Source organism: Camelus dromedarius, chromosome X, assembly GCF_036321535.1.
Source record: "Camelus dromedarius isolate mCamDro1 chromosome X, mCamDro1.pat, whole genome shotgun sequence".
Lineage (NCBI taxonomy): Eukaryota > Metazoa > Chordata > Mammalia > Artiodactyla > Camelidae > Camelus > Camelus dromedarius.
Window position 1 is genome coordinate 75,631,682 of NC_087472.1, and position 15,030 is coordinate 75,646,711.

A 15,030-nucleotide genomic window follows, 5' to 3' on the forward strand; every position below is an offset into this window, starting at 1 on the left:
AGGGCTGGCCTGTACAACTGGGTAGAGGGTGATATCATCTGCTAAGACAAGAGGAGGACCAGGTTGGGAGTTGGGCAGTGAAGATAGTATCATGCAGATTTTGAGATGCCTTAGAAGCAACCAAGTGGCAATGCCAAGTAAGCTGAAACAGGCCAGTTATCTATCATACCTGGAGGAAAGGCAACCATTATGAATGTAAATATAGGTATATTTTTAGATTTGGTGGTAGGAAGTTGAGCTTGTCCCTCCTGGGGACTTTTAAAATGGGAGGTATGGAGATCAGGTGTTTGAGGAGTTTTTACGTTTGAAATGGTCATTACAGGTAATTGGAGAGAGAGAGAGAGGTGATTGCAAAAATACAGTAAATTTACTGACACTCTCTAGGGCTTGGTTGAGGTTGATGTTTTTTATTGTAGATGGTACTGGTCTCTCTACTCATCTGATTTTTCACCAGCAGTCTGCTGCTTCTTGACTGCAGGCTTAGGTTCATCCAGACTTTGATATGGGAAAGTTTCTGAGTAGGGTAACTGAGTAACATTAGTGCCCTTAAATGAAGAATTTTTAAAAATATATTTTTATTAAAGTATAGTCAGTTTACAGTATTGTGTCAGTTTCTGGTGAACAACATAATGCTTTAGTCATACATGAGCATACATATATTCATTTTCATACTCTTTTTCACCATAACTTACTACAAGATATTGAATATAGTTCCCTGTGCTATATAGTATGAACTTGTTGTTTATTTTATATATAGTAGTTAGTATCTGCAAATCTCAAACTCCCAGTTTATCCCATCCAACCCCCTTCCCCCACCCATAACCATAAGTTTGTTTTCTATGTCTATTAGTCTATTTCTGTTTTGTAAATAAGTTCATTTGTCTTTTTTTTTTTAAGATTCCACATACAAGTGATATCATATGGTATTTTTCTTTCTCTTTCTGGCTTACTTCACTTAGAATGACAACCTCCAGGTCCATCCATTTTGCTGCAAGTGGCATTATTTTATTATTTTTGTGGCTGAGTAGTATTCCATTGTATAAAAATACCACAACTTCTTTATCCAGTCATCTGTCAATGGACATTTAGGTTGTTTCCATTACTTGGCTATTGTAAATAGTGCTGCTATGAATACTGGGGTGCATGTATCTTTTGTTTGTTTGTTTTTAAATTTTTTTAAAGATTTTTTTGTTGAGTAATAGTCATTTTACAATGTTGTGTCAAATTCTAGTGTAGAGCACAATTTTTCAGGTATATATGAACATACATATATTCGTTGTCACATTTTTTTTCGCTATGAGCTACCACAAGATCTTGTTTATATTTGCCCATGCTATACAGTATAATCTTGTCTATCTATTCTGCATTTTAAAATCCCAGTCTGTCCGTTCCCACGCCCCAACCCCCTGGCAACCACAAGTTTGCATTCTATGTCTATGAGTCTGTTTCTGTTTTGTATTTGTTTTGTTTTGTTTTGTTTTTAGATTCCTCATATGAGCGATCTCATATGGTATTTTCTTTCTCCTTCTGGCTTACTTCACTTAGAATGACATTCTTCAGGAACAGCCATGTTCCTGCAAATGGCATTATGTTGTCGGTTTTTATGGCTGAATAGTATTCCATCATATAAATATACCACATCTTCTTTACTCAGTCATCTGTTGATGGACATTTAAGCTGTTTCCATGTCTTGGCTATTGTAAATAGTGCTGCTATGAACATTGGGATGCAGGTGTCATTTTGAAGTACGGTTCCTTCTGGATTTATGCCCAGAAGTGGGATTCCTGGGTCATATGGTAAGTCTATTCCTAGTCTTTTGAGGAATCTCCATATTGTTTTCCACAATGGATTTCCTTGCTTCCCTCTTCCACTCTTAATGATTTAGATGTCTTCTTTTACAATTTTGTGCTTATTATTTTTGTAATTCATGGCAGTTATCTCCTTTCCAGTTATGAGTTTCTCATTTTTGTAGCATCCTGCTTCTTTTCTATTTAGAGTAGACCTGTCAGTATTTCTTTTAGCATGGGTTTAGTGTTGCTAAACACTTTTAGTTTTTGCTTGTCTGTGAAGTTCTTTATTTCTCCTTCTATTCTAAAGGATAGCCTTGTTGGATAGAGTATCCTAGGCTGCATCTTTTTTTCATTCAGGACTTTGAATATATCTTGCCACTCCCTTCTGGCCTGTAGTGTTTCTGTAGAGAAATCAGCTGAGAGCCTTATGGAGGTTCCCTTGTAACTCACTCTTTGCTTTTCTCTTGCTGCCTTTAGGATATTTTCTTTATCCTTGACTCTGGCCGTCTTGATTATGATATGTCTTGGTGTGGGTCTGTTTGGGGTCTTACTGTTTGGGACCCTCAGAGCCTCCTGTACTTGGATATCTGATTCCTTTAGGTTTGGGAAGTTTTCAGTCATGATTTCTTCAAATACCTTTTCAATCCCCTTTGTTCTTTCTTCCCCTTCTGGAACCCCTATTATGCGTAGATTGGCACGCTTTATATTATCCCATAGGTCTCTTATATTGTTTTCACTTTTTTTATTTGTTTTTCTCTCAGCTGTTCTGATTGGGTGCTTTCTGTTTTCCTGTCTTCTAGGTCACTTATTCGTTCCTCTGCATTATCTAGCCTGCTTTGTACAGCCTTTAGGTCAGCTCTCATCTCAGCAAATGAATTTACTAATTCTACTTGGTTCTTCTTTATAGCTTCTATTTCATTTTTGACATATTTTCTATCTCTAAACACTATTTCTTTTAGTTCCTTCAGTACTTTGATGACTCCTTTTTTGAAATCTTGATCTAGTAGGCCATCAATGTCTATTTCCTTGCTCGTGCTTTCAGATTTCTTTCGATCTTTTAATTGGGAGTGGTTCCTCTGCTTCTTCATATTGCTCATATCTCTCTGGCACTGTGGCTTAAGGAGTATCTGTTATTTAGTTCTCTTGGAGACACTGTGCTCTTAATGATTTTATCAAGAGGTCTTTGTGTATTCGCCCTGTTTCGCAAACTCAGCTTGCTGTTTCCAGAGGCCCTTTGTTGGCACCCTCGTCTGTGCTGCTCCCAGTGGCTGTTGGCTAGAAGATCGCACCCCCTCACAACACTGGGTCAGGTGCTGAGCTCTTATCTGGTGGGCAGGAGGGTCACTCCCCCTCCCGATGCCGCAGTCAGATGCTGCGCTCAGGGGTGGCAGGTGGGCGGATTGCGCCTCCTCCCAGCACCGTGGTCAGGTGCTGCGTTCCTGCCAGGAAAGTGGGTTGCCACCCACCCTTTCCCAGCACCTGTCGCTCGGCTGCTCTGGGCAGCTGCCCACTCCACCTCAGGTCCGTGTTCTGAAGGCGGGCTCGAGGAAGACTGCAGAACGGCCCCACATCTGCTCCATGCCAAATCTCAGCTCCTTATTTGTCTTGGCAGCAGGAGTTCTCTGAGGTGCCAGGGCAGAAAGATCCTATCTGCCTCCAGCTGTAAACAAGTCTCAGTCCTGTCTTGGAGGTTGCGGAGCCCCCGGGGGCAGATTCAGCTCTCAGCCCCACCCCCACCCAGGCGCTGCGCACAGGAGAATATGGCGGCTGTGACTGAGCCCCACCTCTCTCCTCGCGAGAAGCACCAGTAATGGCAGCGCAGGTCTGGGGAGACAAAGGCTATGGCGCCCCTCCCCCCAGGGTACACCAGCCGTGTTGCTTTGCTTTTTTTGCAGTTTATGGGAGACCGAGGTTGTTCTGTTCCATATCCCCTCCCAGCCATGGCACACTGCACCCTGAAGTTCCCTGGGGCCACCTCAGTGCAGCTGCCCTGGTCCTCCACCCGGTTTGGGTGGCCTGTCCCAGCCCCAGCTGCCCGCTCGTGTCTCAGGCTGGGTGTCGCAGGGACCCTTTGTGCCCATTTAACTCAGTTCTGTCAGTCAAGGGCTGCTTGGGGCAGATCTGAGCCTCAGAGGCTCCCTCTCTATCCCGCTGGCCTCTCTGTTGGAGAGGGGAGACCCAGCAAACAAGCACCAGTCCTCCTTTGCCTCTCCCTCCCCATGGGATCGGTCCCACACTGTCTGATTTTTCTTCTTTCTTTTTTCCTTTTTTCCTACCAGATTTTTGGCGTCTTTGTCTTTTGAAGAGGGCGATGTTCTGTCAGAGTTTGGCAGGTGCTCTGGTTGGCTGAGTGAGTCCGTAGATGTGAGTTTTGGTGTATTTGTGGGAGAGGGTGAGCTACGAGCATCCTTCTACTCTGCCATCTTGCTTCTCCCTGCATGTATCTTTTTGAATTAAGGTTCCCTATGGATATGCCCAGGAGTGGGATTGCTGGGTCATATGGTAAGTCTATTTTTACATTTTTAAGGAATCTCCATACTGTTTTCCATAATGGCTGCACCAGACTACATTCCCACCAACACTGAAAGAGGGTTCCTTTTACGCCACAGCCTCTCCAGCAATTATCGTTTGTGGACATCTGAATGATGTGTGAGGTGATATCTCCTTGTAGTTTTGATTTGCATTTCTCTAATAATTAGCAACATTGAGCATTTTTTCATATGTCTATTGGCCACTTGTATGTCTTCACTGGAGAATTGCTTGTTTAGGTCCTCTGCCCAGTTTTGGATTGGGTTTTTTTTTTTGTTGTTGTTATTAAGTTGTGTGAGCTGTTTATATAATCTGGAAATTAAGCCCTTGTCAGTCTCATCTTTTGAAAATATTTTCTCCCATTTTGTAGGTCGTCCTTTGGTTTTGCTTGTGGTTTCCTTTGCTGTGCAAAAGCTTGTAAGTTTAATTAGGTCCCATTTGTTTATTTTTGTTTTTATTTCTGTTGCCTGGATAGAGTGCTCTAGGACAACATTGCTGAGATTTATGTCAGATAATGTTTTGCCTATGTTTTCTTCTAGGAGTTTTATAGTGTCCTGTCATGTTTAAGTCTTTAAGCCATTAAATGAAGAATTGAATACACAAGTGTGTGCACATTTTCAGGAGAAGGCAGTGACTTGAGATGAGATCAGAGTTTGAGGTCCTTGTGAAAACATCCAGGATGACATTTTAGTCCGGTGTTCTAGCTCCAGACCAGAAATATATCTTTGGGAGTCACCTCAACTATCGGTGTCCAATGAAGTTGTGAGTTTGAATTAATTCATCCAAGGACATAGGAAATAGAACATGTAAGGAGCTGATGGCCAAGAATGCAACCTAGGGAATAGTAGGATATCAAAAAAAAATTCAGAGATATAAGAAAAACCAGGAGAAGAAGTAGAATTGGACACAAGGGAAGAGGGAATTGATGCTTTAGAGAGGTAAGCTCAGATGAGAACTCAGGTTGGATTCCTTTGGGATTCATTAATGAGGACATCCTTGTTACCTTATTGAGAGCTGTGTCAGTTAGAGCAGCTGGGAGCCCATAGGGAAGGAAGCCAGGCTGGATTAAACTGAAGAGTGAGGAAGGGAAGGCTGTTTTTTTTTTTTTTCTTATGGTACTTCATTTGAAAAGAAATGAAGAGGGGAGTTTGGTAATTAGGGGATGAAAGGGAAACTTATTTAGAATGGGGAATAATGAGTAGGTCTTTTTAACTTTTTTTGTTGAGTTATAGTCATTTTACAATATTGTGTCAAATTCCAGTGTAGAACACAATTTTTCAGTTATACCTGAACATACATATATTCATTGTCACATTTTTTTTTTGCTGTGAGCTACCACAAGATCTTGTATACATTTCCCTGTGCTATACAGTATAATCTTGTTTATCTATTCTATATATACCTGCAGTATCTACAAATTTCGAACTCCCAGTCTGTCCCTTCCCTTCCCACCTCCATCCCTCCTGGCAACTACAAGTTTGTATTCTATGTCTATGAGTGTGTTTCTGTTTTGTATTTATGTTCATTTGTCTTTTTCTTTTCTTTCTTTTCTTTTTTTAGATTCCACATGTGAGCGATCTCATATGGTATTTTTCTTTCTCTTTCTGGCTTACTTCACTTAGAATGACATTCTCCAGGGACATCCATGTTGCTGCAAATGGCTTTATCTTGTTGTTTTTTATGGCTGAATAGTATTCCATTATATAAATATACCACTTCTTCTTTATCCAGTCATCGATTGATGGACATTTAGTCTCTTTCCATGTCTTGGCTATTGTAATTAGTGCTGCTATGAACATTGGGGTGCAGGTGTCTTTTTGAAGTAGGGTCCCTTCTGGATGCATACCCAGGAGCATGAATATTGGGTCCTATGGTAAGTCTATTCCTAGTCTTTTGAAGAATCTCCATAATATTTTCCACAATGGCTGCACCAAACTGCATTCCCATCAGCAGTGTAGGAGGGTTCCCTTTTCTCCACAGCCTCTCCATCATTTGTCATTTGTGGACTTTTGAATGATGGCCATTCTGGCTGGTGTGAGGTGATACCTCATTGTAGTTTTGATTTGCAGTTCTCTGATAATTAGTGATATTGAGCATTTTTTCATGTGCCTATTGATCATTTGTATTTCTTCCTTGGAGAATTGCTTGTTTAGGTCTCCTGCCCACTTTCAGATTGGCTTGTTTGGTTTTTTCTTATTAAGTCGTATGAGCTGCTTATATATTCTGGAGATGAAGCCTTTGTCGGTTTCATCATTTGCAAAAATTTTCTCCCATTCTGTATGTTGTCATTTTGTTTTGCTTTTGGTTTCCTTTGCTGTGCAGAAGCTTGTAAGTTTAACTAGGTCCCATTTGTTTATTCTTGCTTTTATTTCTATTGCTTGGGTAGACTGTCCTAGGAGAACATTTTTGAGATGTATGTCAGATAATGTTTTGCCTATATTTTCTTCTAGGAAGTTTATGGTATCTTATTTTATGTTTAAGTCTTTGATCCATTTTGAGTTTATTTTTGTGTCTGGTGTAAGGGAGTGTTCTAGCTTCATTGCTTTACATGCTGCTGTCCATTATTCCCAACACCATTTGCTGAAGAGACTGTCTTTATTCTGTTGTATATTCTTGTGCCCTTTGTCGAAGATTAGTTGACCAAAAGTTTGTGGGTTCATTTCTGGGCTCTCCATTCTGTTCCATTGGTCCATATGTCTGTTTTTGCACCAATACCATGCTGTCTTGTTTACTGTAGCTCTATAGTATTGTCTGAAGTCTGGGAGAGTTATTCCTCTAGCTTCTTTATTTTTCTTCAGTAATGCTTTGGCAGTTCTAGGTCTTTTGTGGTACCACATAAATTTTATTATGATTTGTTCTAGTTCTGTGAAATATGTCTTGGGTAATTTGATAGGGATTGCATTAAATCTGTAGATTGCCTTGGGCAGTGTGACCATTTTAACAATATTGATTCTTCCAATCCAGGAGCATGGGATATCTTTCCATTTTTTTAAGTCTTCTTTAATTTCCGTCATCAGTGGTTTATAGTTTTCTGTGTATAATTCTTTCACCTACTTGGTTAGATTTATTCCTAGGTATTTTATTACTTTGGGTGCTATTTTAAAGGGGATTGTTTCTTTACTTTCTTTTTCTGTTGATTCATCATTAGTGTAAAGAAATGCAACTGATTTTTGAACATTATCTTGTAACCTGCTACCTTACTGAATTATTCAATTAGATCTACTAGTTTTTGTGTGGACCTTTTACAGTTTTCTATATATAATATCATGTCATCTGCATATAGTGACACTTTTACCTCTTCTTTTCCAATTTGGATCCCTTTTATTTCTTTCTCTTGCCTGATTGCTGTTGCTAGGACTTCCAAGACTATGTTGAATAGGAGTGGTGATAGTGGGCAGCCTTGTCTTGTCCCAGATTTTAGTGGGAAGCTTTTGAGTTCATTCACCATTGTGTACTATGCTGGCTGTAGGTTTGTTATATATAGCTTTTATGATGTTGAGATATGTTCCCTCTATACCCACTTTGGTGAGAGTTTTTATCATAAACGGGTGTTGAATTTTATCAAATGCTTTTTCTGCATCGATTGAGATGATCATGTGGTTTTTGTCCTTTCTCTTGTTGATGTGATGTATTACATTGATTGATTTGCATAAGTTGAACCACCCTTGTGTCCCTGGGATGAACCCCACTTGATCATGACGTATAATCTTTTTTATGTGCTGTTGGATTCTATTTGCTAATATTTTGGTAAGGATTTGTGCATGTATGTTCATCAGTGACATTGGTTTCTAATACTCTTTTTTGATAGTGTCTTTGGTTTTGGTATCAGGATGGTGGTGGCTTCATAGAATGAGTTTGGGAGTATTTCCTCCTTTTCAGTCTTCTGGAAGAGTTTCAGAAGGACTGGTATGAGTTCTTCTTTGTATGTTTGGTAGAATTCTCTGGTGAAGCTGTCTGGTCCTGGACTTTGATTTGTAAGGAGGTTTTTTATTGCTAATTTGATTTCATTTCTAGTGATTGGTTTGTTCAAGTGGTCAGTTTCTTCTTGATTCAGTCTTGGTGGACTGTATATTTCCAGAAACTTTTCCATCTCCTATAGGTTATCCATTTTGGTTCCATATAATTTTTCATAGAATTCTGGTATGATATTCTGTATTTCTATATTATTTGTTGTAATTTCTCCATTTTCCTTTTTTATTTTGCTTATTTGTGCTCTCTCTTTTTTCTTCTTTATGAGTTTGGCCAGAGATCTGTTGATTTTATTTACTGTTTCAAAAAACCAGCTTTTGGTTTGATTGATATTTTTCTATTGTTTTTTAAATTTCTATTTTATGTATTTCCTCCCTGATTTAATTATTTTCTTCCTTCTGCTAACTTTTGGGGTTTTTTTGCTTTACTTTATCTAATTCTTTTAGCTGGTAGGTTAGAGTGTTTATTTGAGTTTGTTCTTCTTTTTTAAGGAAGGCCTGTATCACTATAAACTTCCCTCTTAGCGCTGCCTTTGCTGTGTCCCATAAATTTTGTGTCGTTGTGTTTTCATTTTCATTTGTCTCAAGGTACTCTTTGATTTCAACTTTGATTTCATCATTGTGTTTTCATTGGCTTTTACTTGCTTTTCTGTCTGCTGTTCTGATTGGGTGACTTCTGTTGTCCTGTCTTCTAAGTCACTTATTCGTTCCTGTGCATTATCTAACCTGCTTTTGACTTCCTTTAGCTTGGCTCTTATCTCAGCAACTGAGTTTTCTGTTTTAATTTCTCCTCTTTATAGTTTCTATTCCCTGTTTGTAGTATTCTCTGTCTCTATTCATAGTCTCTCTTATTTCCTTCAGTGCTTTTATCATCCCCTTTTTGGAGGCATAATCTACTAGACTATTGAGATCTATGTCATTAATCGTTCTTTCAGGAGACTTCTCTTGTTCTTTTAATTGGGAGTAGTTCCTCTGCTTTTTCATTTTACTTATATCTCTCTGGCATTATGGATTATGGAGTATCAGTTATCTACTTTCGTCTTGAAGGGCTTTTTATTTTTAAGAGGATGTGTTCCTCTGTAGACTGTGGGCCTCTAATAATTTTGTTGAGATTTGTTTTTAGTATGGATGGTTGCCACATCTTTCTTCCCTGTGTGTTGGCTGTTATCTCTTTGATTTGGGGTGTGGCTGGTATTGTGGTGATCAGAGCCTGCCCTGGTTGTTGAGTGGAGCCTCCTTTTTGTTCTGTGGTTGTCACAGCCCTGACAGGGGCCAGATCTGTTTCTCTTTTGTTGAATGGAGGCTTCCAGACCCGTTTCTGAGCTGCGGTGGATGGTAGGTGGGGTTGGAGTGCTTTAAGTAGCCTTCATTGACCCTGCCCCTGTCCCTGCTTTAGCCGCAGGAATGTCAGTGTTCTGCTCTTGTGTCTCCCAAGTTCTCTGCCCTGAGAGCTACCAGTGCAGTTCCACCAACTTCTGGGTTGCACATCCGGATGATGGTGCACTATCAGGTCAGTGCCATCCCCAGCACCAAATGCTGCTCCTGCGCTCACCCTGCTGTGCAAACTCTACTCTTTCACCTTAGAGGTCTGCACTGGTAGAGCCCCTATCCCTGCAGCAATTGTGTGGTCGTGCTACTGGGTCAGTGCCATCCCCAGTGAGGCATTCGTTTATGGTTGGCAGGCCCACTGGAAACACTGCACCAGCCCTCGCCCTTGCTGTATGCCATAACTCCGCTCTTTGCTCGTTTATCTTAGAGGCACTAGTCCATAAAGGCACCTATGGAGCAAAAGGATCCCTTCTGCCTGGAGCTGTTAACAAATCTTTGTCCTGCCTATGACGTTGCAGAGCCCCTGAGTATGGATTCATGTTTTAACCCCACCTCTACCTGGGAGCCGCACACCAAGGAATATAGTGGCCTCTCTTCTCCTGAGAACATGCCAGCAATGGTGCCACAGGCCCAGGGAAGACAAAGGCTTTGGCCTAGCTGTGTTGCACCCCTTCCCTCAACGTGCACCAGCAGTGTTTGTTTTTTTTTTTTAATGGGGAATCCAGGCTATTCTGTTCTGTATACACTCCCAGCCACGCTGCACAGCACACTTCAGCCCCCTGAGGCTGCTTCTGTGCAGTAGGCCCCAGCCCTCTGATTGGCTCAGGCAGACAGTCCCAGCCCACCCCTGCCTGGTCGCATCTAAGGCTGGGTATCAAAGGGACCCTTTGTGCCAGTTTCTCTCAGCTCTGTCAGCCAAGGAGCTGCTTTGCACTTCTCTAAGCCTCGGTGCACCCCTCTGTCCCCAGTGACCTCTCCATTGGAGAGGGGGCATCCCAGCATAAGAACAGTATTCCTTCTTTGCCACTCCTTCCCCATGGGACAGGTCCTGCACTAATTTCCTTTTTCTTCTTCTTTTCTTTTCCCTCTTACCAGACTTGTGAGGAATTTTGTCTTTTGAAGAAGGCGATATTCTGTTAAAGTTCAGCAGGTGTTCTGAGTGAATGTGTAGTTCCATGGATGTCTGTCTTGGTGTATTCATCAGAGAAGGTGAGCTAAGAGTGTCCTTCTATTCTGCCATCTTGTCCGCTCCCTATTTATTTATTTTTAATGGAGGTAGTGGGGATTGAACCCAGGACCTTGTGCATGCTAAGCATACACTCTACCACTGAGCTATACCCTTCTCCTTAATTTTCTGTATGATCTTGTACCCTGAAACTTTGCTGAACTCATTTATTAGCTCTAATGGTTTTTTAGTTGATTCCTTAAGCCTTTTAATGTGTTGGATCATGCCATCTTTCTTTCCAATCTGGATTCCAATCTTTCTGTTTCTTGCCTGATTTTCATGGCTAGAACTTTGAGTACAATGTTGAATAGAGATAGCAAGAACAGACATCCTTGTCTTTTTTCCTTATACTAGAGAGGGAGCATTTAGTCTTTCACAATTAAGTATGATGGTAGCTGTGAGGTTTTCATAGATGCCTTTATCAGGTGGAGCAAGTTTGTTCTATTTCAAGTGTGCTGAGAGTTTTCAAAAATGGATCCTTAAACTATCGATACGATCATGTGGTTTTGTCCTTTATTCTATTAATACAGTATGTTATATAAATTAGGTTTTGGATGGTAAAACATCCTTACATCCCTGGGATTCATCTCACTTGGTCATGATGTACAATACCTTTTATGTATTGCTGAATTAGGCTTACTAATATTTTAGTTGAAATTATCTATGTCAATACTCATAAAGAATGTTGGTCTAATTTTTTTCCTTGCTGTATCTTTGTTTTTGGTATCAATGTGATACTGGCCTTATAGTATGAATTGCAAAGTGTTCCTTCCTATTCTATTTTTTGGAAGAGTTTGTGAAGGATTAGTAATAATTCATCTTTAAACAAGTTGGTAGAATTTGGTGAAGTCACCTGATCCTAGGTTTTGTTTGTGGAAAGTGTTTTGACTACTAATTCAATCTCTTTACTTATTACAGGTCTATTCAGATTTTGTGTTTTTGAGTTAGTTTTGAGGGTTTGAATGTTTCTAAATATATCCATTTCATATAAATTATTTAATTTGTTGGCATACAATTATTTATTATATTTTATTATACATTTTTTATTTCTGTAAGATTTATTGGTGGTCCCTCTTTCATTCCTGATTTTAGTAATTTATGCCCTCTCTCTTATGTGTCTTGGTCAGTCTATTTAAAGTTTTGTCAATTTTTTTTTATCTTTTCAAAGAACTAAATTTGAGTGTCATTGATTTTTCCTATTGGTTTTCTTTTTCTATTTCATTCGTTTTCACTCTAGTCTAAAATTTGTCTAGTCTTCCTTTTGCTTGCTTTGGGCAACTTGGCCTTCTTTTTCTAGTTTCTTGAGGTAGAAGTCTACTGTATGGAGTTAAAATCTTTATTCTTTTTTTTAATATAAGCATTTGCAGTGATAAATTTCCTTTTGAGCATTGCTTTAGCTACATTCCATTTTTTGTGTGTGTTTTCATTTTCATGCACCTCAAAGTATTTTCTAATTTGCCTTGTGATTTTTTTTCATTGAATGATTAGTTATGTGAGAGTTTAATTTCCACATATTTGTGATTTTCCTAAATTTATTTTCTTATTTTTTCTAATTTCATTACATTGTGATTGGAGAAGATAATTTGTATGTTTTCCATTTTTTTAAATATACAGACATACTGTGTTTTATTGTGCTTTGTAGATATTATGGGGGGGTTGTTGTTTGTTTGTTTGTTTGTTTGTTTTACAAATTGCAGGTTTGTGGCAACCCTGCATCATCAGATACTGGTTAGCATTTTTTAGTAATAAAATGTTTTAAAATTAAGGTATATACATTTTTAAAGACATAATGCTATTTTATACTTAATAGACTATAGTATAGTATAAATAGAACTTTTATATGCACTGGGAAACAAAAAAATTTCTGTGACTCACTTTATTGAGATACTCACTTTATTGTGGTGATGTGGAACTGAGCCCACCATATCACCTAAGTATGACTGTACTGACATTGTTTCATGACCTACTATATTATCTGTTTTAGATTATATTACATGTACACTTGAAAAGGATGTTTAATCTGCTATTGTTGAGTGGAGTGGTCTGTAGATATCTGTCATGTCAATTTGGTTTATGTTGTTGCTCAAGTCTTTCATATCCTTGTTGATCTTCTGCCTAGTTGTCCTATCTGATACTAAAAGTGGGGTATTAAAGTCTGAAATGTTATTTTTATCATTTTCTGCCTTTATTTATGTCAGTATTTGCTTCATGTATTGTTTCCTGTAGATGCATGTATATTGCATTTGTTAATTTTCCATAGTGAAACCTTTGTCACTATAAAGTATCTTTTTTTGTTGCTAGTAAAAATTTCTTTTTAAAGTCTATTTTGTCTGATATTAATATACCCACTCCAGTTCTCTCTCTCTCTCTTTTTTTTAACTATTTGCGTAGTATTTCATTTTCTATCCATTTATCTTCAACGTGTGTCTTTTAATCTGACAGGTCCCTAGTTGACCGTACAAATTGGATCATGCTTTTTTAACTGAAGTATAGTTGATTTGCAATGTTATGTTAGTTTCAAGTGTACAGCATAGTGATTCAGTAATTTTCCAGATTATACAGCATTAAAAGTTATTACAAGATGATGAATGGCTATGATTCTCTGTGGTATGCAATATATCCTTGCTGCTTATCTGTTTTATACATAGTAGTTTGTATCAATTAATTCCATATCCTAATGTGACCCTCCCTGCTTTTCTCTCCCCATTGATAGCCACCAGTTTGTTTTCTATATCTGTGAGAGTGAGTCTGTTTCAGTTTTGTATATACATTTGTATTTTCAGTTGAAGTATAGTTGATTTACAATATTGTGTTAATTTCAAGTGTATAGCATAGTGATTCAGGTTTTTTTTTTCTGATTGTATTCCATTATATGTTGTTCAAGATATTGAATATAATTTCCCTGTGCTATATGGTAAATACTTCTTCCTTATCTATTTTATGTATAGTAGTTTTAATCTGTGAATCCCATACTCCTAAGTTGTGTCTCCTCCCTCCCTCTCCCCTTTGGTAACCATAAATTTTCTATGTCTGTGAATCTGTTTCTGTTTTGTATATAGATTCATTGGTATTATTTTTTAGATTCCACATATAAGTGATATCATATAGTATTTGTCTTTCTCTGTCTGACTTACTTCACTAAGTATAATATTCTCTAGGTCCATCCATGTTGCTGCAGATGGCAATATTTCATTTTTTGTGGTTGACTAATATTCCATTGTGTATATATACCACCTCTTTTAAATTTTTTGCTTAATTTATTATACTTTTCAACTCCAGAATTATTATTTGAATCTTTAAAAAATATTTATCTTTTCATTATGATTTACTAATTTGGTGAGACATAGTTGTCATACTTTCTTCAAATTCTTTACCCATATGTTCTTTGAAAATATTAATAATACATGACTTAAAGTCTATGTCTACTAAGTTCAACATCTGGTCCCTCTCAGAGACATTTTCTGTTGTTTATTTCCCTGTATATATGACATATGTTTTCTGTTTCTTTGGTTATCATATATTTTTTGTTGAAAACTGGACATTTTAAATAACATGTTGTAACAACTCTGGTGTCAGAACCCCCTTCCAGTGTTTGTTTTCTTATCTTTTATTTTCATCTTTCTTGCTGCTAAATAGCAGCAGTCAGTATTTGTTTCATTACTTTCTTGAGCTGCAAGGGGAAGGAATATAGAAATGATAAAACACCACAGTTCCTACTGTCTTATTTGAGGTTCAGTAGTTTTTCTTAGATAGATGATTTTCTTTTTTTTTCTGTGGAGTTGGCTAATTTTCAGAGTTATGAAATGATTGATTTTAGTTATTCTGCCAGAAATTTCTTTGTTTGTGTGGAAGAATGAGTTCACAGAGGTCCTCACTTCACTGAAAGATGTTGACCTATTACCAATAATTCCTTTAAAAAATTAAAATATAATGGAATAGAATAGCAAGTATTGATGCATTGCATGTATTAAAGTTAGGTATTGTTTTACGAAAATTTTAATTCAAAATATATATATTAATTACCTTGTAATATAAAATGTACTTTTTACTCTGAGTAAATACAGCTGCAAAGCATTGAGGACTGGGCTGACTTTTTGAGGGGATTGAAATTGCTTCATATTGTGATCCTAAATTTTAAAGTGACTATATTCCCTAAAGTATACCTTAATAAATATTTTATGACCAGAAA